The sequence below is a fragment of the Pan troglodytes genome, chromosome 10 (assembly GCF_028858775.2).
Source record: "Pan troglodytes isolate AG18354 chromosome 10, NHGRI_mPanTro3-v2.0_pri, whole genome shotgun sequence".
NCBI classification, from domain to species: domain Eukaryota; kingdom Metazoa; phylum Chordata; class Mammalia; order Primates; family Hominidae; genus Pan; species Pan troglodytes.
This window is the reverse complement of record NC_072408.2, coordinates 106,936,325-106,960,047: the sequence shown is the minus strand read 5'-3', so window position 1 is coordinate 106,960,047 and position 23,723 is coordinate 106,936,325. Positions and strand designations below refer to the sequence as shown.

General features: G+C 40.1%; 1 protein-coding gene across 4 annotated transcripts in view; it reads left to right on the top strand.

Moving 5' to 3' along the window:
• Positions 1-23,723, top strand: part of BLTP3B (bridge-like lipid transfer protein family member 3B) — a 106,348-nt gene that overhangs the window by 10,677 nt on the left and 71,948 nt on the right. Inside the window, exon 2 of one of the 4 annotated variants that reach the window (XM_009426077.5) lies at positions 3,851-3,996. The exons of the other annotated variants lie outside the window; for them this stretch is intronic. The gene's annotated coding sequence lies outside the window, so the exon portion shown is untranslated. The remainder of the gene's footprint in view (positions 1-3,850; positions 3,997-23,723) is intronic. 4 annotated transcript variants of the gene reach the window in all.

Sequence of the window (23,723 nt, the reverse complement as noted above, 5' to 3'; positions counted from 1 at the left end):
TTTCAACATGAATTTTGGTGGGGACAAATAAACCATATTCAGACTCTAGCAGGAAAACATAATGTCTTTTTTTTCTTTTCTTTTTTTGAATAATTTTCCTTTTTGCAGTATTACACTTTGCTTTAGTACTGCAGTTTAAACACTTTTTAAATAAGTTGATCTCTTATCAAATACATGTGTTTTAAATTCTGCATATTGTATGCTTAGGACGAATAATTTTTTTAACAGTGGGTATGGCTGGGCGCGGTGGTTCACGCCTGTAATCCCAGCACTTTGGGAGGCCAAGGCGGGTAGATCACCTGAGGTCAGGAGTTCGAGACCAGCCTGGCCAATATGGTGAAACCCCATCTCTACTTAAAAATACAAAAAATTAGCCGGGCATGGTGGCGCATGCCTGTAGTCCCAGCTACTCAAGAGGCTGAGGCAGGAGAATTGCTTGAGCCCAGGAGGCGGAGGTTGCAGTGAGCTGAGATTGTGCCCCTGGACTCCAGCCTGGGCAACAGGGAGACTCCACCTCAAAAACAAAACAAAACAGTGGGTATTAGTGGCTGGAGTTTAGTTTGAATGTAAGTTACAAGTAAAAGACTTTTGGTTATTTTCATAAGTGAAAATCGAGTAGTTATATTAAAATCAAGTTATTCAAATAAAATTGAAGCCAGTGTGATTCAGGATATAATTTATTGTTTGGTTTTTCAGACATTATATTCACTAATAGTTTGATTGACAGTTTATTGACTTATTTTAAGATTATTCCCAGCCAAGATGAATGTTGTGTATAAACTTTGAATTTCCATATTAGTCATAAACTAGGTTGAATTTGAACTTTATGCATATTTACTATTTTTCTACCCAAAAATACTACTAAGAAAGAGATCTGGCTTCTTTTTACCACTACCAGTATAGCATCAAATGTTTTCCTTTACTGTTGTCTATTTGTAAATCTTTAAAAAATTTTTTAAATAAATTAAAAAAATATATATTTTAAAAGTTTAAATTAATTAATTAATTTTTTTTTTTTTGAGACAGGGTCTTGCTCTGTCACCCAGGCTGGAGTGCAGTGGCATGATTACAGCTCACTGCAGCCTCAACTTCCCAGGCTCTAGCAATCCTCCCACTTCAGCCTCCTGAGTAGTGGGGACCACAGGTGTGCACCACCTTGCCTGGTGAATTATTGTATTTTTGGTAGAGATGGGATTTTGCCATGTTGCCCAGGCTAGCCTCAAACTCTTGAGCTCAAGCAGTCCACCCACTTTGGCCTCCCAAAGTGCTGTGATTACAGGCATGAGCCACTATTTGTAAATCTTTTATGTGTACTTTTGTTGTTAGGGATGAGTATTTGGGAATAAACTTCATGATACCAGAAAATCAGTGATTTTAAGATATGGCAAAAAACTCTCTCTCTCTCTCTCTCTCTCTCCCTCCCTCCCCCCCTCCCTCTCTCCCTCTCTCCCTCTTCCTCTCTCCCTCTCTCCCTCTCTCCCTCTCTCTCCCTCTCTCCCTCTCTCCCTCTCTCCCTCTCTCCCTCTCTCCCTCTCCCCCTCTCCCCCTCTCTCCCTCTCCCTCTCTCCCTCTCCCTCTCCCTCCCTCTCTCTCCCTCTCTCTCTCTCTCTCTCTCTCTCTATATATATATGTATGTATGTATGTATGTATTTTTTTGAGATAGAGTTTTATTCTTGTCACCCAGGCATGGAGCGATCTCAGCTCACTGCAACCTCCGCCCCCTGGGTTAAAATGATTCTCCTGCCTCAGCTTCTCAAGTAGCTGGGATTACAGGTGCTTGCCACCACGCCCAGCCAGTATTTTTGTTTGTTTGGTTTTAGTAGAGACAGGGTTTCACCATTTTGACCAGGCTGGTCTCAAACTCCTGACCTCAGGTGATCCGCCTGCCTTGGCCTCCCAAAGTGCTGGGATTACAGGCATGAGCCACCGCGCCCAGCCCCAACTTGTTACTTTTGCTGTGCTGCAACTTTATATATAACTGAAATGCACTATAAAGAGGGGCATCCATAAAATGTAAGATTTATCTTATTTTTAAAGAATATAGGTATTACTGAGTATGATTTTGATTATCTCTTTTGGTAGATTGTTCATTCCTACCAGTACTTAAGGAAGGTTCTGTAAAATATACAAATAAAATTAAGATATAGGAATGTCTTCTGGAAACAGTCTGGTAGATGAGTGAATAAATAGAATTCAAGATAGATAATGAATCTTATGAGAGAGTCACAAGCAAAACGCTATGCAACCTTAACAGAGAGACAGTGAAACAGAGGTGGTCTGAATGTCAGAAAAGCTTGTAAAGAAATAATGAAATAAGGCCGGGTGTGGTGGGTCACACCTGTAATCCTAGCACTTTGGGAGGCCAAGGCGGGCGCATCACTTGAGATCAGGAGTTCAAGACCAGCCTGGCCAACATGGTGAAACCCCGTTTCTGCTAAAAATGCAAAACAATTAGCTGGGTGTAGTGGCGCATGCCTGTAATCCCAGATACTCAGGAGGCTGAGGCAGGAGAATCACTTGAACCAGGAAGTGGAGGCTTCAGTGAACCGAGATCGTGCCACACTGCACTCTAGCCTGGGCAACAGAGTTAGACTCCATCCCAAGGGGGGGAAAAAAAAGGACATAAATGACAGCTTGAGAGTAATAAAATAGTTATTAAATCTATTTTCCTGGACTAGAGCGTGTATACAAAGGAAATATTTAAGGCAAATATCCAGAGAAGTTAAGGGTAATTTTTTAGGTCCTCCAAATTTGGCTGCAATTTTAATTTCCAATATTACAGTTTTCTCCTTTTTTTCCACCCATCTTTTGTTGTCTTATTCCTGCAGCCAAATTGTCTGTATCTCTTCATAATAGGCCTTCTTCTCTCAGCTTTATTTTAGTAGTACATTTTCCATGGGCAGCTTTAATGAGGCTAATCATTGGCCTCCTCCATTTTAAAACTCCTTTAGGTCTTAAAGCATATCCTGTTTGTTTTATTAAAACAAATGCCTTGTTTTTTGTTAATTGTGTGGATAGTCATCTCTTTAAGGGCAGAATCGCCCTGGCAATGTTTTAGAAGCCAGGGACTTTGCTTGTCTTGTTCACCATTGTATCTTTAGCATCCGCCACAGGACTGCAGTACATAGTAGTTGTTCAAAAACATTTTTAACTGACTGGAGAAATAAATTTGTACTACTTTGGCCTCCATAGAATACATAGAACATAAATTTGTTGCTCTGAATACATTTTTGGCAGTTTTAACTAGTTGAATCATATCTGGAAAATTTAGATTAAAAGCTTTTCTCCCCCCACTATGAATACTATAGTTTTCCAATTTATTTTTGAGTATATAGATATGGCCTATTGCTGGGTATCTCTTTGGTTTGTGGATTGTTTTTTATGGCTAGCTTTATGCCTCAGTATTCTCGGTGAAATGAGAATTACAGTTAAAAGTGGGGGTTTTGTCACTTAAACCAGTTTGATAATCTGTATGTGTAGATTGCTTGCTTTGTAGATTGCTTGTCTTAATTGATTTCATTTAATGTAAATTATACAGTTCAGCTTTTGTATAACTTCTATGACATAGTATCTCATTTTTGTTAATTGACAGTTTAATATAAAATTAAAAAGATAGTGTGAATGTAATTGGGGAGTAGTAGTAACAGTGACAGAGAAAATGAAGAAAATCTTAAATGGTTAATTCATCTTAGAATTTAGGCAGTTTGCCTTTAGTGAATCCAGTGTGAAATGCAACTGTATTTTTTTTCCAAAGGGCACCACAGCTAAATTTTTTTAATCATCATTCCTTTCCTCTTCCTTCCCTTAAACTTGCTCCCTTCTGTGTCCCCTGTGTACCCATTCCCTGCAGCGTTCCCTGCTGGCTGTGGTGGAGATTGGTGTGCTGTGAATTGCATAATCACCCAAATGAGTACCAGAGGAGTCTAAGAAACCCTGGCAACTGACTGCTTGCTTTCACCAGGAATAGGGACCTTTTTCTGAATTTCCTGCCCTCAGGTAATACTTCTATTCCCCATGCTTTTTTTTTTTTTTTCATTCTGTAAATGCAAGCACTTAATATGCCCTGCATAAAGATACTTTGAGAATATTTTCTTACTGTTTTAGTCAGATACCTATTTCATTTTCTTTACTATGTAGCTAGAGGCTCATGTAATTCCTCTCTGAGTGTCTTCTCTTTCTTTTTCTTGAGACTGAGTCTCACCCTGTAGTCAGTGTCTTTTCTAACAGATAAGGTTTGGCAACATACTTAAAGTTATAACCATCTCTTCCTGATGTTGCAAGAGAGTTTTGTAACTTCCTGCCAGCTGTTTGGAAATAGTAGTTAGCATTTGATCTACTTTTAAATGAATGGGTAAGGCTTCTTAGTCTAATGTAATTAGTGAGGTACAAAGTCTCCTTTGATAAAGAGGCTGTTTTGAATAATTCATTCATCATTGAGGGATTTAATAATTTATTTTGTGTATTTAATGATAGTTATCTTTATCAAAGAGATTGAAATAAGTCTCACAAACAGCAGTGCAAATGGGATTCTTTTTTTGTTTTTTGAAGTGGTAGCGGTGGTGGGGGGAAAAGGTGTTGCTCTGTTGCCCAGGCTAGAGTGCAGTAGTGCAGTCACAGCTCATTATAACCTCAAACTCCTGGGCCCCAGTTATCCTCCTGCTTCAGCCACCAGAGTAGCTGGGACTACAGGCATGTACCCCATGCCTGGCTGAGTTTTTAAATTTTTATAGAGATGAAGTCTCACTATGTTGCCCAGGCTGGTCTCAGAGCTCCTGGGCTCAAGCAGTCCCCCCACCTAGGCCTCCCAAAGTGCTAGGATTACAGGTATGCACCAGCATGCTCTGCCAGGATTCATTTTTGAAGAATTTAAGGGTTTTACAGCATTCTCTTCTACCCTCTCCTGTCTTTTTAAAAATTTCATTATCAGGGAAAGCAATATGTTATAAAACCAGGTTATTGGAAATGGTGCTGAATTTCTTTCAATTTAGGACTCAATGAAAAACCTAGAAACTCATATCACTGAATACTTCTAATTCTTGGGAAATTTATCCACATAAATACTTTGAACTTCCAAAAGTCTTGTAATAAATTGTTAATTAAATGCCACAAGTAGAATTGTGCAACTTATTACATACTTACCTAAGAGTAATGGACAAATGAGAAACTTGTTGGCTATATGCTAAAGCAATTGTATAGGCCTAGTGGCCTAAATATTGTTTTACGTTCTTGCCTGCATTGATTCCATGCTTTCATTTGGGAACCCGGATCTCAAACAGAATTGCCAAGGGAAAGGTGCCAAGCTTTAACCTCAGGTGGAAACCTTTGAGATTCACTTTAGTATATTAATAGTTAAGGTCTTTTATTGTTTAAAATGGCTTTCAAGGATGGTTCTGATTTTGTGTATACCTCTAGCAAATCCTCTGAGACGCTTGCTCGTGAAGTATAATCACAAGTGTAGTCCTTTGTTTTTTCTAGATTATACCTCCTTAAAACATATCCTTTTTTTTTTTTTGGCCTGGTTTATGCTTAGCTTATTCAAGGTGAAGTGTTATGATTGTATTCCAAGTTTTAACCACAGCTATCCATGTGTTTATTCAAATCACCTACCAAGATTAATTCCTTTTTCTTCTTTACCTTCCTGTTTTAATCAGTCATGATTACTTTATATTGAAATAACTATTGAACTTATCTTCTTTATCCTAAACCTAGGACATAGCAGGCTGCTTGGAATAAAGTAGATATCAGTAAGATTTGAATATCTCTCATCACCAGATTTCATTAATTATTTATTGCATCAGTTGTTGCAACTAAACACTGAGTATTTTCATCTCCTTTGGGTCTCATACTTCTGTATTCCATCCTTGGCGCTGTTAAGAGAAAGATGTTTCCAAAATGCTAATCTTAACATTTAATTTCTTGCTAAAAATCTTTTAATGGCTCCTGTTTAAGTTTTTTTTTAAATAAAAAATTTTGTTTATAACAGTAGAATTTTTGTGCCCAAAGAGATTTTAAAAGAGAACTTTACTACGTAAAGTAGACAAAAGTAGAGCTCCTCTAGTTGAATCAGTAATTGGATGGTGGGTGGTGGTGGTTCCTTTGGCATATTCTTTCTTTCTTTTTTTCTCCTCTCACTTGAGTTGAACCATGAGCAGTCTTCTTAGGGGCACTGTGGGAACAACACTGACGTGTAGGTTAAAACCCATATTCGTTGGCATGGAAAACAAGAGTCCTTCATGATCTGGCTTCAGTTGGCTTCTCAAGGAATATTGTTTCTTTCCAAACTACCTGAGGCCTTATCTTACATCTGTGCCTACTGTGTGACCCTGTAATCTTGAACGTGCTGCTGCTGCCTCTGAAATGTCCTTCTCTCTGCCTTATTCACTTGACAAAAACTTACTGTTTAAAAACGTAGCTTGAGTGCTGCCTACTTTTATGAAGCCTTCCCAAAGTCTTCTTTACTATTTTCTTTATTTTAATAGATAGCCTTACTCTTTTGCCCAGGCTGTTCTCGAACTCCTGGGCTCAAGTCATCCTCCCACCTCAGCCTCCCAAAGTGTTGGGATTACAGGCGTGAGCCACTGCACCTGGATATCTACTTTACTATTAAGAGAATTGATCATCACCCTTTTCCTTGTGATTCCATTTTATCCTGTTGCCATTTTTATTGTATGACCTATCACATAGTACCCAGCACATAGTAAGATCATAACATATTGCAATGATTTATTTATATGCTTGCTTCTAATAATAAAATGTGAAGTTCTTGAAAAACAGTAACTATTTCTTATTTGTTTAAATTTCCCAAGAGCCTAATGAGTGACTGGCAAATAGTAGGCACTCAGTTTTTGCTATGAAGGATGTATGTCTAGTTGTGTCAGATCTTCTGATATTTCAATAAAATCTGGATGCCCATATTTTCTGCCCTGCCCTGCCCCCCTCACTCTGTTGCCCATGCTGGAGTGCTATGGCGTGATCACAGCTCACTGCAGCTTTGACCTCCCAGGCATAAGTGATCCTTCTGCCTTACCCTCCCAAGTAGTTGAGACCACAGGTACACCACCATGCTCGGCTAATGTTTTATTTTTTCTAGAGATGGGGTCTCCCTATGTTTCCCAGACTGGTCTCAAACTCTTGCCCTCAGGTAATCCTCCTGCCTTGGGCCTCCCAAAGTGTTGAGATTGTAGTCGTTAGCCACCATACCCAGCCTGATGCCCAGATTTTTTTTTTTTTTTTTTTTTGAGATGGAAACCGGTCGCTCTGTCACCCAGGCTGGAGTGCAGTGGCGCAATCTTGGCTCACTGTAGCCTCTGCCTCCCGGGTTCTAGTGATTCTCCTGCCTCAGCCTCCCTGAGTAGCTGGAATTACAGGCGTGTGCCTCCATGTCTGGCTAATTTTTGTATTTTTAGTAGAGACGGGGTTTCACCATGTTGGCCAGGCTTATCTGGAACTCCTGACCTCGGATGATCCGCCCATCTCGGCCTCCCAGAGTGCTGGGATTACAGGCGTGAGCCACTGTGCCCGGCCTCAATGCCCAGATTTTAATGTAAGGTCTACCCATATATATATATATATGGACCTTAATAAATATATATATATATATAAAATATATATATATATAAAAATATATATATATAAATTTTTTTTTTTTTTTAAGGCAGGGTCTCACTCTGTCACCCAGGTGGGAGTATAGTGGTGTGATCATAACTCAATGCAACTTTTAACTCCTGGGATCAAACGATCCTTCTGCCTCAGCCTTCCAAGTGGCTAGGACTACAGGTATGTGCCACCATGCCCAGCTAATTTTTATTTTTATTATTATTATTTTTTGAGATGGAGTCTCACTCTGTTTCCTGGGCTAGAGTGCAGTGGAGCAATCTTGGCTCACTGCAACCTCTGCCTCCTGGGTTAAAGTGATTCTCCTGTGTTAGCCTCCTTGAATAGCTGGGATTACAGGCGCGTGCCATCACGCCCAGCTAATTTTTTTGTGTTTTTAGTAGAGATGGGGTTTCACAATGTTGGTCAGGCTGGTCTCGAACTCCTGAGCTCATGATCTACCCTCCTCAGCCTCCCAGAGTGCTGGGATCACAGGCGTGAGCCACCATGCCTAGCTAATTTTTATTTTTTTTAATATTTTGTAGAGACAGGATCTCTGTGTTGCCCAGGCTGGTCTCAAACTCCTGGTGTCAAGCAGTCCTCCTTGCCTCAGCCTCCCTTAGTGCTGGGATTACAGGCGTGAGCCACTGTGCCCTGCCTAGGTCTACCCATTTTTAATGGTTTTTATTTATTTATTTGAGAGACAAGGTCTCACTCTCTGTTCCAGACTGGAGTGCATGGTGTTATCATAGTGCACACTTAAATGCAGCCTCAAACTTCTTGGCTCAAGTGATCCTCCTGTCTCAGCCTCCGAAGTAGCTAGGTCTACAGGCGTGCACCACCATGCTTGGCTAATTAAAAAAAAAAAAAAGAATTCTCGTAGAGATGGGGTCTTGCTATGTTTCCCAGGCTGATCTTGAACTCCTAGCTTCAAGCAGTCTTTCTGTTTTCGGCCTTCCAAAGTGTTGTGGGTACAGGCATGAGCCACAATGCCTATCCTATTTTAAAGGTTAACAACAAATTGAGATTTTTAAAAACACTGTGTGGGCCAAATAGTATCTGTGGGCAGACAGCTCACAGGCTGCCAGTTTGCATTCTTTCATTCTTTAAATGTTTATTTGGAAAAACTGGTTATATGAGATTGATTTTTTTTCATTACACGCATAATTACAAAAATAACCAAGCCAGACAAACTCTGTGTAAATTGAGAATGCATTAAAAAAAAAGGCAGTTTAAACCATTGGGAGCATACTTTGATTCTTGTTCCATTAATATTTTAGGTTTTAGTTTAAAAAATTTATGCCTTGACGTTAATCAAACTCAAAGAGCCTGTCCGTCAGAAGTTCTGGAGGCCCAGACTTGCAACGGGTTTGGTGGGCAAGGACTGGGGTGAGGGAGGGCAGTCTTGGGACTGAGCCCTCAGCATGTGGGATTTGGGATCCGATACCATCTCCAGATAGACAGTTCTGAACTGAATTAGAGGGCACACAGCTGGTGTCCACTGCTTGGTGTGTGGGGGAGAAAACTCCACGCACACGGTCACAGAATTTTTCTGTGTTGATGATTATTGTTGTGTGAGCAGAGGAAAAACATGGTTAGAGAGTTTCCCTATACACTACAACACTCAGTTCCTTCTAAAATGCCATTTTTTAAAATTGTTTTTGGCTCTGTCTGCCCTGACTATAGTAAGCCCTACAGGGCAAAGATCTTTGTCTGTCTGTCCTCTCATACATCCCAAGCACCCAGATTGGTATCTGCCACATAGTAGGTCCTCAGTTAATATTTGTTGAATGTACAATACCTTTAATCTCTCAGACACTCTGCTAGGGACTGAGGACAGGATCCCTGCTCTCCTGGAGCTGATCTTCTAGTTGGGGAGAGGCAAACATGTAAGAAGGCAAGTAATTGCAAATTCTAATAGACCAGGAAGATCAAAGTGGATGAAGCAAGCAGAGCATGGGATGGGAGGAGAGAGGAGAGAAGCTGCTCTGAAGGGGTGATGAATTAGAGTAAACCTAAGAGATGAGAAGGATGAGAGGGTGAAAAGCAGGCCAGGCACAGGGAGCTGCATGTCCAACTGTTCTCAGGGGAGAAAGTTTGGCCTTCTCTAGGAACAGACGGAGAGAAGGCAAGGGATCCTAAGGGAGATGGTGCAAGGGCTTTTGGGGAGTTTGGGGTTTATCCAAAATGTAGTAGAGAAGAGGGTTCTTGAAGAGTTTTCAGCAGGGATGGGGCATGTGGGATTTGTGTAAAGCAGGGAGCAAACTATGGCTCAAGGGCCTGCTTTGGCTCACTGCCTGTTTTTGGAAACAAAGTTTTATTGGATCACAGACACACCATTAGTTTTCTTGGGAGCTACAAAGGCAGAATTTACGAAAAAAGAAAATGTTTATGCCTGGAATATATGCTAAGTCTTACAAATTTACACTGAAAGCTCCTTGAGGGTAAGAGTTGCCATATACTGCTACAATGCCTAGTAAATGCTCAGTAAATATGGTTGAACTGAAAATTTATCAGTATGATAATGGAATGGTAACTGATCCTAAAATACCTCTTAAACTAAAATTGTACAGGTTTGATTATAGTCTGGGCTCTACTTTAGTGTGACCTTCAGCATTTGACTTAACCTCTCTAGGCTTCACATTCTCTACTATAAAATGAGGAGGTTGGATTAAATTATTTGATATTCTTTGTAGTATGAGGACCGCCTATGGCTCCACTTTTTTAAGCTTAAAATTGCTTCTAATATCTTCATTGGATGGCAGATGCAATGGGGTGGTTTTCAAAAGGCCATGGTTCTAATACCTTATATATTTTTATTCCATTGTATTTTATTAATAGTTAACAAGTTCATTTATTTTATTTTATTATTCGAGATGGAGTCTCACTGTGTTGCTCAGGCTGGTCTGGAACTCCTGGGCTTAAGTAATCCCACCTTAGCCTCCTGAGTATCTGGGATTACAAGCAGGCACCACCATGCCTGGCTAAATTCATTATTTTTTAAGATATTTATATATACACATATATGTGTGTGTATATATATAGTATGTATATATCTTATTTGAACAGCTTTATTAAAATATAACTGATTTATAGGCAATACACTGCACATATTTAAGGTGTACAATTTGATGACTTTTTTTTCTTGAGACGGACTTTCGCTCTTGTTGCCCAGGCTGGAGTGCAGTGGCACGATCTCAGCTCACCGCAGCCTCCGCCTTCTGGGTTCAAGCAGTTCTCCTGCCTCAGCTTCCCGAGTAGCTGGGCTTACAGGCGGGCGCCACCATGCCCGCTAATTTTGTACTTTTAGTAGAGACAGGGTTTCACCATGTTGGTCAGACTGGTCTCGAACTCCCGACCTCAGGTGATCTGCCCTCCTCGGCCTCCCAAAGTGTTGGGATTACAAGCTTGAGCCACCATGCCTGGCCTGATGAAATTTTAACATATATGTAATCATGATACCATTACCATAATTAAGAAAATGAATATTCACCACCCTCAAAAGTTTTCTCATGCTCCTTTGTAATCCTCTCTCTCCTTCTGCCTCATTCCTGGGCAACCACTGATCTACTTTATATCACTTAGGTTAGTTTGCATTTTCTGTTTTTTTTTTTTTTTTCCATGAGATGGAGTTTCACTCTTGTTGCCCAGGCTGGAGTGCAGTGGCACTATCTCAGCTCACTGCAACCTCCACCTCCCAGGTTCAAGTAATTCTCCTGCCTCACCCTCCCGAGTAGCTGGGATTACAGGCATGCGCTACCACACCCCACTAAAAATTCTGTATTTTTAGTAGAGGCAGGGTTCCTCCATGTTGGTCAGGCTGGTCTCAAACTCCTGACCTCAGGTGATCCTCCCACCTCGACCTCCCAAAGTGCTGGGATTACAGGCGTGTGCCACTGTGCCCGGCCTAGTTTGCATTTTCTAGATTTTTATATAAATATGCATTTTTTCCTGGCTTCTTTCACTCAGCATTATTATCTTGCAATTAATCTATTTTATCGTATGCGTACATTCTTATTGCTGATTATTCTATTGTGGATATGCCACAATTTATCCGTTTCCCTTTTGATAGATATTTGGGTTGTGTCCGTTTGTCAGCTATTAGAAATAAAGCTATTATGAACATTCGTGTATAAATCTTCGTGAGGACATAGGCCTTTCTCTCTCTCTCTCTTACATAATTGTATGTGCTATGTTTTCATATGAAGGTCCTAAGCTTTTCATTCCTTTTAAGTAAATTCTTAGTAGTAGAATGGTTAGGTATATGCTAGGTATATGCATCACTTTAAAAACAAATTCCAAACAGCTTTCCAAAGTGGTTTCAACTCGTTCATTTTACATTCTCACAAATACGTATATGAGAGTTCCAGTTGCTCCATATCTTCACCAATACTCAGTATAGTTAGCCTTTTTAATTTTAGCTATTTTAGTGGATAAGTAGTGGTATCTTACTGTGGTTTTTAATTTGCAGTTTTCTAATGACTAATGTTGGGCATCTTTTCAAGTGCCTATCTGCCATCTGTGTCTTCTTTGGTTCCAAGGTCCCTTTAAATCTTTTGCCTATTTTATTTTTTATTTTTATTTTTTTATTTTTTGAGATGGAATCTTGCTCTGTCACCCAGGTTGGAGTGCAGTGGTGCGATCTTGGCTCACTGAAACCTCCACCTCCTAGGTTCAAGCAATTCTGCCTCAGCCTCCCGAGTAGCTGGGATTACAGGCGCCTGTCTCACGCTCAGCTAATTTTTGTATTTTTAGTAGAAATGAGGTTTTGCCATTTTGGCCATGCTGGTCTCAAACTCCTTATCTCAGGTGATCCGCCCGCCTAGGCCTCCCGAAGTGCTGGGATTACAGGCGTGAGGCACCACGCCCAGGCCTTTTGCCTATTAGTGAATTGTCTTATTTTCAAGTTGTAAGAATTTAAAAAAAATTGTAGGTACAAGTCTTTTTTCAAATATATGCTTTGGAAATATTTTTTCCCAGTCTATGGTTGCCCTGTAGTTACAGTGTCTTTCAAAGGGCAGAGGTTTTAATTTTGATCCACTAACTTATTTTTTTCTCCTATGATTTGTGCATTTTTTGTTGCGTTAAATCTACCAAACTCAAGGTTACTAATATTTTCTTCAGGAGTTTTTAAGTTGTAGTTCTTAGATTTAGGTCTGTGATAATTTAAGAGTTAATTTTTGTTTATGGGGTGAGGTAAAGGTCAAGGATTTTTTTGTTTTTTGTTTTTTTTTTGCATATGGCTATAACATCATTCTGGTACCACTTCTTAAAAATATTATTTTCATTGACTTGTTTTTGCACCTTTGTTGGAAATTAGCTAACCATGAATTTGGGTCTTTTTCTGGACTCTGTATTTTGTTGCATTTATTATTTATTTACACCCACCATTATCAGACTGCCTCGATTACTGTAGCTTTTAGATAAGTCTTGAAATTGGCAGTATAATGTTTCCAACTTTGTTCATCTTTTTCAGAGTTATTTTGGATATTCTAGGTCTTCTACATTTTCATGAAAATTTTAGAATCAGTATGTCATTTCTCTCAAAAAAGAAGCCTGCTTGGGTTTTGCTTAGGGTTGCCTTGAATCTGTAAGTCTTTTTGAGAGAATTGATGACATTTTAACAGTATTGAGTTTAATCCACTAATATGTTTTGTTTCTTCATTTATTTAGATCTTCTTCAATTTCTTGCAACAGTATTTTGTAGTTTTCAGTTTCTAGGTCTTGCACACCTTTTGACAAATTTATCCCTAAAAATTTCGTATTTCTTATGCTAATGTTAATGGTACTTTAAAATATTCAGTTTCTGATTGTTGCTACATATAGAAACATAATTTATTTATTTATTTTTTTATTTTATTTCATTTTTGAGACAGAGTCTGGCTTTGTCGCCCAGGCTGGAGTGCAGTGGCGCGATCTCGGCTCACTGCAACCTCTGCCTCCTGAGTTCAAGCAATTCTCCTGCCTCAGCCTCCCGAGTAGCTGGGACTACAGGTGCATGCCACTAAGCCCAGCTAATTTTTGTATTTTTAGTAAAGACAGAGTTTTACCATGTTGGCCAGGCTGGTCTTTGAACTCCTGACGTTGTGATCTGCTCGCCTTGGCCTCCCACAGTGCTGGAGTTACAGGCATGAACCGCAACACCCAGCTGATTTCTTTATTATAATTTTTATTGAGTGAAATTTACATACAATAAAATGAATAAACTTTCCATAATCAGCTCTGATTTTTTAAAAATAAGCTTTTAATCTTAGAATAGTTATGGATTTATAGAAAGGTTGTGAAGATAATGCAGAATTCTCATACCCAACATTTAGTCTCTCTTACTATTAGCATTTTACATTCATATGGTTCATCACAATTAACTAATGTTGATAATTATTATAGGCCATACTCTGTTCAAATTTCCTTAGTATTTCTTTTACCCAATGTCCTTTTTCTATTCCATGGTCCCATTCCAAATATATTACATTTAGTCATCATGTCTTTTTAGGCTCCTCTTGGTTGTGCCCATTTCTCAGACGTTCCTTGTTTTTGAAGACCTTGAGAGTTTTTTGTTTTGTTTTGTTTTGTTTTGTTTTGAGACGGTCTCACTCACTCTCCCAGACTGGAGTGCAGTAGTGTGATTATGACTCACTGCAGCCTCAACCTCCTGGGCTTAAGCAGTCCTCCTGCCTCAGCCTCCTTAGTAGCTAGAACTACAGGCATGCACCACTACACCTGGCTAATATTTTATTTTTTTGGAGAGGCATAAGCCACCGTGCCCAGCCAACCTTGAAAGTTTTGAGGAGACCTGGCCACGTGTTTTGTACAGTGTCCTTCAATTGGGGTTTGTCTGCTGTTTTCCTTTAAAAAAAATACAAAAATTTATATAAAATTACTCATTTTTTTTTCTGGGACCAAGAGAAATGCAAATTTCAACTGTGTCAAGATATCTTTGGTTGCTCTATAAAATCGATACACATACAGTCCAGGATTGATAAGAGTAGTATAAAAAAGGCATTCTTTGTATCTCCTCCACGATAAATCTGTGATTTTAAATCTAATGCATATAAATGAGTCCCCCAGATAACTTCCTAAAATGGAGATTTCTAGGCCCTGCTCCATATCAAGAGCACCAGAATCTCTGGGAATGGGCTTGAAATGGAGTAGTTTTAAAAAGCACCCCAAAGGTCAGGTGCGGTGGCTCACGCCTGTAATCCCAGCACTTTGGGAGGCCACAGCAGGAGGATTGCTTGAGCCCAGGAGTTTGAGACCAGCCTGGGCAACACAGCGAGACCCCATCTCTACAAAAAAATTAAAAATGAGCTAGACGTGGTGGTGCTGGGCATGTTCAGGAGGTCAAGGTGGAGGCAGGGGAGGTGGTGGCAGGGGAGGATCTTAGGAGGTCGAGGCAGGGGAGGATCACTTGAGCCCAGGAGTTCAAGGCTGCAGTGAGCTGTGATCACACCACTGCCCTTCAGCCTGGGCGACAGAACGAGACTGCCTCAAAATAAATAAATAAAAAGTTCTGCAGGTAATTCTGAAGGCACTAGTGTATGTCTAGCCTTTTTCTTAGGATTAGATTGGCATTAGGGGTTTTTGGCAAGGAGACCACAGAGGTTAGTTAAGAGCTGTTTTTATTATGTCAAATCAGGGGTACATATTATCAACATGTCTTATTGCCGATGTTGACGTTGATAACCTGGCTGATGTAGCATTTGCCAGGTTCTCCACTGTAAAATTATTCTTTCCCCCATTTTCTTACTGAACATTTTGGAAGGAAGTACTATGTGCAGCCCTCACTAAAAGAATGAGGAGTTATGCTCCACCTCCCTGAGACTAGAATATCTACGTAATTTTTTTGGAACTTTTCTGCCAGGAAGATTTCTCTATTTTCTCCAAGTTATTTATTTATTTAATCATATGTTTATATTAGTGTAGACTTCTGTATTTTTGTTTTATAGTTTGTGTTATTATCCAGTACTGTTTATTTTATTGCTCAGATTCTTTCAGCTTTGGCTATTGGTAATTCTTTCTTATGGCTCCTCTGTCCCTTCAACTGATTTATTTTTATATTGGCCTTATATCCTACAACATTGCTACACTCATTTTTTAGTTCTGGCAATGTCTTTGATAATTCTGTATGATTTTCTACACAGGTGATCATGTCATCTGGGAAAAAATAATTTTACTACTTTTCAAAACCAGATGCCTTTTATATATTTTTCTTACCTTATTGTGTTGGCTAGAACCTTCAATACATTGTTGGAAAAAAGTGATGAGAGCAAATACCCTTGCCTTGTCCCTGTCTTAGGGGAAAAGCAATTTTAGTCTTTTCTCATTACATGTAATTTTAGCTGTAGAGTTTTTGTAGATGTCCTTTAGAGTTTTCGGGAAGTTCTCTTCTGTTCCTGTCTTGTTGAGAGTTATTTTTTCATGAATGGGTGTTGACTTTTGTAAAATGCTTTTTTGGGCTCTATTGAGAACATGATGTAATTTTACCTTTTTTTTTTCTTTTCTTTTCTTTTTTTTTTTTTTGAGACAGGATCTTGCTCTGTTGCCCAGGCTGGAGTGTGGTGGTATGATCTAGGCACCAACTCCACCTCCTGGGCTCAAATAGTCCTCTCACCTCAGCCTTCTGAGTAACTTGGACTACGGGCCCCTGCCACTATGCTTAGCTAACTTTTAATTTTTTGTACAGATGAGGTCTCACTACTTCTGGGCTCAAGCCATCCTCCCACGTCAGCTTCCCAAAGTGTCGGGATTACAGGCGTGAGCCACTGTGTCTGGCTAGATTTTACTTTTTTTTTTTTTTTTTTTTGAGACAGTCTCATTCTGTCACCCGGGCTGGAGTACATTGGCACCATCTCGGCTCACTGCAACCTCTGCCTCCTGGGTTCGAGTGATTCTCCTACCTCAGCCTCCTGAGTAGCTGGGATTGCAGGTGTGCACCACCACACCCAGCTAACTTTTTTTGCATTTTTAGTAGAGATGGGATTTCATCATGTTGGCCAGGCTGGTCTTGAACTCCTGACCTTAGGTGATCTGCCTGCCTTAAAGTGCTGGGATTACAGGCGTGAGCCACCTCGCCTGGCCTAGATTTTACTTTTAATGTGGTGAATTGCATTAGTTGGTTTTTGGTTTTAAACCAGCCCTCATTTCTAGAATAAACACTTGGTCAAGATGTATTATACTTGTGTGTTTTTTTTGTTTTTTTTTCCCAGACAGGATCTCACTCTGTCACCAAGGCTGGAGTACAGTGGCACAATCACAGCTCTGCAGCCTCAATCTCCTGGGCTTGAGGGATCTTCCTACCTCAGTCTCCCAGGTAGCTACAGGCGTGTGCCACCGTGCCTAGCTAATTTAAAAATTTTTTGTAGAGACAAGGTCTCACTATGTTGCCCAGGCTTGCCTGAAACTCCTGAGCTAAAGTGATCCACCTGGCTTTGGCCTCCCGAATTGCTGGGATTCCAAGTGTGAGCCACGACGCCCGGCCTATACTTATTTATTGTTTTAAACTTTAGTTCATACCTTGGCTTGTGAAATCATTTTAGTTATGATCACTATTTTATTTTTTGAGACAGAGTTTCACCCTGTCACCTAGGCTGGAGTGTGGTGGTGTGATCTCAGCTCACTGCAGCCTCTGCTTTCCAAGCTCAAATGATTCTTCTGCCTCAGCCTCCCAAGTAGCTGGGATTACAGGCGCCTGCCACCACATCTGGCTAATGTTTGGTATTTTTAGTGGAGACGGGGTTTCGCTGTGTTGGACAGGCTGGTCTCGAACTGCTGACCTCAGGTGATCCACCCACCTTGGCCTTCCGAAGTGCTGAGATTACAGGCGTGAGCTACTGCGCCTGGCCGATCACTATTTTAAAAGACTGTAATAGAACATATCAGACGATTAAAATACTGCTTCATGAAATTTTGCACCTTTTTTTTGTATCCTTACTAAATTGTTATGTATAGTGTATTTCTTGCCTTAGGTTATGTCAAAAAATTTGAAAATCCCTTAACTAATTCACATTGTGAGCCTGGAGATAATCAAGTACCTCAAATAATGAAGTGTTGTATTAAAAGAGGTACACCTGGAGTGACAGGAGTGTAGGTGATTAAAAGAGAAAATGAGGAAATAGGAGTTTCTGTAGAAAAGCCTTGATCTGTTTCTTAGTTTTGATTGAAGGGATCTTTATGGTTGCATGATGAGGTCCATGGGCTGTGAAAGGATTTAATTAGTTACAGATAATAACTTAGTGATCCAAGCCAAAGTACTTGGCAGTCTGTCAGATTTGGGCAAGTTTTTCTGAAAACATCTTCTCTTGTATGACTTTAAAATGTGGCTTTAAGGTATTTTCCCATCTGAAAGTATTGTTTTGAATAAAATCAAACAGAAGCTGTTAAATTCATTTGCTTGCATACACATACTGGTTCTTATAAAAACTCTTCATATGATAACGAGAATTTCATCCTTGTAGGGACACACAGTCTTGGGATACTAGCTAGTGATGTCAATTACTGGTTCATATTAAGGATTTGAATTGGGTCCAGTTGAGAAGAATGGAAAATGATGGAGAATAATCTTTTCAGTACCTTTCAGTTCTAAACGTTGTGGCTATGTGTTTCTCAGTCACTCTCTATTATTAATTTATAAGTTTGATCCCAGAGTAGTCTATTTGTTTCAAATTTCTGGAGGAAAGAATATGATCGAATAGCCTAGATGCCATGTCAACCTGTAGATCAATCACTATAACCAAGGAAGTATTTTAAAAAATATCTTAGATGTGCATCTTTCCCCTGTATATACAGTTTTCCCCAGAGAAGAATGAATCACTGTTAGCGGGGTAGCCACTCCAAGAGGTATTTATTAATAACAAGCTAAATAATTGAATTATAACCATTAAATATTGAATTACAGTGCTGAAATAATTTACTTTCTAGGTGACTAAAATTAATCATTTTCTTTAAGGCAGTGGTTCTTAGCATATTCTGTGTCCAAAAACCCCCTTTGAAAGTCTGATAAAATATTGTAGACTCCTTGAAGCCCATCTAATACCTGCAGATCAAGAGTGCCTACTTTTTAAGTTTATTAATTAAACAATCTAACATGCATTGTTAAATTCCCTGTAACATCTAGTTTTTCATGTTATACCATGAAATATTGGGAGTATAATGGAAATTGTTTTTCTCTTTTTTTTTTTCTGAGACAGGGTGTCTCTATGTTGTCCAGACTAGGCCAAGATAACTCTTGGCCTCAAGTTATCTTCCTACCTTGGCCTCCCAAAGTGCTGGGATTAGAGGCCTGAGCCAACCTGTCTGGCCTGTATCTTAGTCTTAATAATAGTGAACACTTACTGAGTTATTACTCATATTGGGGATCATAACTAGCATTTTACATGTTCTGAGTTAATCCTTAAAACAACTCTGTGAGGCAGGTACTATTATCCCCATGTTACAGATGAGGAATCTGAGATATAGGTTAAATAGTAAGCAGTAGATAGCATTTTACCTCTTGTTGAGATGAGATTTTTTTTTTACACAGAGTCTTACTCTGTCTCCCAGGCTGGAGTGCAGTGGGGCAATCTCAGCTCACTGCAACCTCTGCCTCCTGGGTTCAAGCGATTCTCCTGTCTCAGCCTCCAGAGTAGCTGGGATCCACACCCAGCTAATTTTTCTGTATTTTTAGTAGGGACGAGGTTTCGCCACGTTGGCCAGGGTGGTCTCGAACTCCTGACCTCAGGTGATCCAGCCACCTCGGCCTCCCAAAGTGCTGGTATTACAGGCATGAGCCACCGCACCCGGCCGAGATGACATTCTTTTTGTGTGTGTGACAGGGTCTTACTCTGTCATCCAGGCTGGAGTGTAGTGGTGCTATCATGGTTCACTGCAACCTCGACCTCCTGGGCTCAGGTGATCCCCCCACCTTAGCCTCATGGGTAGCTGGGACTACAGATGCATGCTACCATGCCTGGCTAAGTTTTGTATTTTTTGTAGAGATGGGGTTTTGTCATGTTACCCAGGCTAGTCTTGAACTCCTGGGCTCAAGCAATCCACTTGCCTCAGCCTCCCAGAGTGCTGGGATTACAGGCATGAGCTCCTGTGCTTAGCAAGCTGAGATTCTTTTTTTTTTTTTTTGAGATGGAGTCTTGCTCTGTCACCAGGCTGGAGTGCAGTGGTGCAATCTCGGCTCACTGCCACCTCCGCCTCCCGGGTTCAGGCAGTTCTCCTGCCTCAGCCTCCTGAGATTCTTGGCTTTTTGTGCATTTATTCTCTGTTCCCTTAACCAAATTATAAATCTTTGATTATATGGACCTTTTTGTTTTGTTTTGTTTTGCCCTTAAATGTTTACTTAGTGCACTGCACATAATTTAGACCCTAATAATGGTGTATTGATTGTAAAATGTATAATCTAAATCAAGTCTACTTTTTTCATTTGCTTGGAAATTTTATTGCTGTTGTTAGCTATTATTTTTGTTTTTTGTTTTGTCTTTGAGACAAAGGCTCTGTCACCCAGGCTGGAGTGCAGTGGCACAATTATGGATCACTGCAGCCTTGACCTCCCAGGCTCAAGCAATCCTCCCAGCTCAGTCCCCTCAGTAACTGGGACTACAGGAGTGTTCCACTATGCCTGGCTAATTCTTTTTTAAATTTTTTGTAGACATAGGGTCTCACTAATATAGTCACTCACTAATATATAGACCAGCCCAGGCTGGTCTCAAACTCTTGGGCTCAAGTGATCTTCTCGCCTTGGCCTCTCAAACTGCCGAGATTTCAAGCATGAGCCACTGCTCCTGGCTAAATTACATATATTTTAATCCTCCTCATTTTTCACTTTTGCTCTTGCCAGGCCAGTCTTTTTTGGTTTCTCTTGAACTTTTGTCTTTATAAAAGTGGTACATGCTCGTTATAGAATACTTATACAGAGAAGTATAAATAAGGAGAAGTAAATCTAGGCTGGGTGTGGTGGTTCACACCTGTAATCCCAGCACTTTGGGAGGCTGAGGCAGGAGGATTGCTTGACCCCAGGGATTCGATATCAGCCTGAGCAACATAGTGAGTCCCTGTCTTTAAAAAATAACTAGCTGGGGCTGGGCACGGTGGCTCATGCCTGTAATCCCAGCCAGCACTTTGGGAGGCCGAGGTGGATGGATCACAAGGTCGGGAGTTAGAGACCAGCCTGACCAACATGGTGAAACCCCGTCTCTACTAAAAATACAAAAATTAGCTGGGCGTGGTGGTGCGTGCCTGTCATCCCAGCTTCTCAGGAGGTTAAGGCAGGAGAATCGCTTGAACCCAGAAGGCAGAGGTTGCAATGAGCTGAGATTGTGCCACTGCACTCCATCCTGGGTGACAGAGCAAGACTGTCTCATAAACAAAACAAAACAAAACAAACAAAAAAAACAAAAAACTAGCTGAGCATGGTGGCATGTGCCCATGGTCCCAACTGCTTTGGAGGTGGAGGTTGCAGTGAGCCAAAATCAAACCACTGCACTCTAGCCTGGGCAACAGGGTGAGACCCTATCTCAAAGTAAATTAAATAAATAAACTAATTAGCTGGGTGTGGTGGTCCCAGCTACTTGGAAAGCTGAGGTGGGATCACCTGAGTCCAGGAGGTCGTGGTTGAAATGAGCCATGATCACACCACTGCACTCCACCCTGGACAACAGAGCGAGACCCTGTCTCAAAAAAGCAAAAAAAAAAAAAAAAAAAAAAAAAAAAAAAATCTAAAACCCCACCAGCCATAGGTAGTCATGGGATTTTATGATGCATTTTTTACATACTTGAAATTATAGCACATAATTTTGTGACTTGAATTTTCATCAAACATTATAATATAAACATTTCTTTATAAGACTGGCAACATATATTACTTGATATGTATGTATTAATAATATAGTGTATTATAATTAGATGGGGTATCCCTCTTGGGACGTTTAGATTGTTTTCACTCTTTTTTTCTTGTAGATATCCTTGAAATGAACATTCTTGTACATACCCAATCAAGGTGTTGCCTGATTTCTTCACTGACCATGCTTCACCTCCATCCCCATATTCCTCCATGCCCAAGACTAAGGATATATAGTCAAATGTTAGAATATATAGTCAAATATTCTGTTTGAGTTACTCAGATTAGTCTGTTGTCCATCCTTCCTTCCCTATAAATATTACAGATAACAGTATTTCTGATATTTTTTCAATTCCACTTTATATCATCTCCCTCCTGTCTTAGAACCTTTATGCATTTTATTCCTCTGCTTGGAATACTTTCTTTCCCTACCCCCTTTTCCTCCTTGCCTAGTTAACGTCTCTTCCTTTAGATACCAGCTCAAAAGTCCCTATTTCAGAGAAGCTCTGGATTAGAACTCCTGCTATATTCTCTCTTAGTTGTGCCATTTGATCCGTCTCACCAACTAAACTGAAAACTCCACAAGGGCAGGGACCTCAAGTGTACTGCTTCCCAGTATGTGTGTCTGCATAATGAATTCTCAATAAATACTTATTGAGTGTTGTCTTCTGGCTCTAATATTCTGCCTCAGGGAAGTGGCAGGGTTTTTGTTTGTTTGTTATCTGTGGTTAGGAATGGCATTCTATGAGAAAGCGTCGTGGTATTGAATCAAGCGTGATCAGAAGCAAGTGTAATACAGCTCAGCATCATTGGTCAAATACATGTTAAATGATTGTTGTATTTCTCAGTTGACATCCTGTGAGAAGATATGAATTCAGATAGAATCTGGCTCATGAAATTCTGGTTTGGAGTCAGTGGAGAAACATGAGTTTATTGATTGGTATTCTTGTTGACAAGTAGGGCATGTGAATAACCCAGTATATAATGTTGCTTTATATTTAATTTCCAAAAAAAGTAAAGACTAACTCTTGTTAGCCAGTAGTTTAGTTTTTTTCAGTAATTTCACTTTTGAAAAATTATTTGTTGGGCATAGTTAGTAATTTTTATTTTTTAGGGTTGTTTGGAAGATAAAGTAATGTATATGAATGTATTTCAAAGTAGATGTGTAATGTATTTTCGTTGTTAGTTGTGATATTAGGCAAGTAAGTTCAAGTTTCTCCTTAGGTTTACTTATTCAAAAATTGGGTTAAAATTAGTATAGACCCTAATAGGTTATCATGGGAACTAAATGAAATAGTCACGCATGTATGCCAAGAGCTTGGAACACAGTAAACCCTTGGAAAATGCTCACTCTTACATTAACTATTTCCAATCTTTTTTTTTTTTTTTTTTTTTTTTCTGAGACAGGATCTTGCTGTGTCACCCAGGCTGGAGTGCAGTGGCACAGTCTCAGCTCACTGCATTCTCCACCTCCTGGACTGAAGCGAAACTCCCACCTCAGCCTCCTCAATAGCTGGGACTACAGGCATGCGCCAACACGCCCAGCTAATATTTTTGTATTTTTAGTAGAGACCAGGTTTCACCATGTTGGCCAGGCTGGTCTTGAACTCCTGCCCTCAAGTGATCCGCCCTCCTCAGACTCCTAAAATGCTGGGATTATAGGTGTGAGCCACGCACCTGGCTGCCTTTATCATTTCTTTGTGTTACAGACATTCCAGTTACACAATTACTTTAAAACGTACAATAAATTATTGTTGACTGTAGTCACTTTGTTGTGCTGTTGAATACTATATCTGTCTTAGTCCGTTTTCATACTGCTATGAAGACATACCTGAGACGGAGTAATTTATGAAGAAAGAAGTTTAATTGGCTTACACTTCTGCTTGGCTGGGGAGGCCTCAGGAAACTCACAATCATGGTGGAAGGTGATGGTGAAGCAAGGCATGTTTTACATGGTGGCAGGAGAGAGAGAGAGAGAGAGAGAGAGAGAGGTGGGGGAAAACTGCCAGACACTTTTAAATCATCAGATCTTGTGAGAACTCACTCCCTAACTATCATGAGAACGTCATGGGAGAAACTACCCCCATGATCCAATCACCTCCCACCAGCTCCTTCCCCTGACATGTGGGGATTACAATTAGAGGTGAGATTTGGGTGGGGACACAGAGCCAAACCATATCAGTATTGTATTCATTCTACCTAATTGTATTTTTGTACCCACTACCCATTCCCACCCCTGCTCCCCACCACTACCCTTTCCAGCCTCTGGTGACCATCATTTCTACTCTTGATCTCCATGTATTCAATT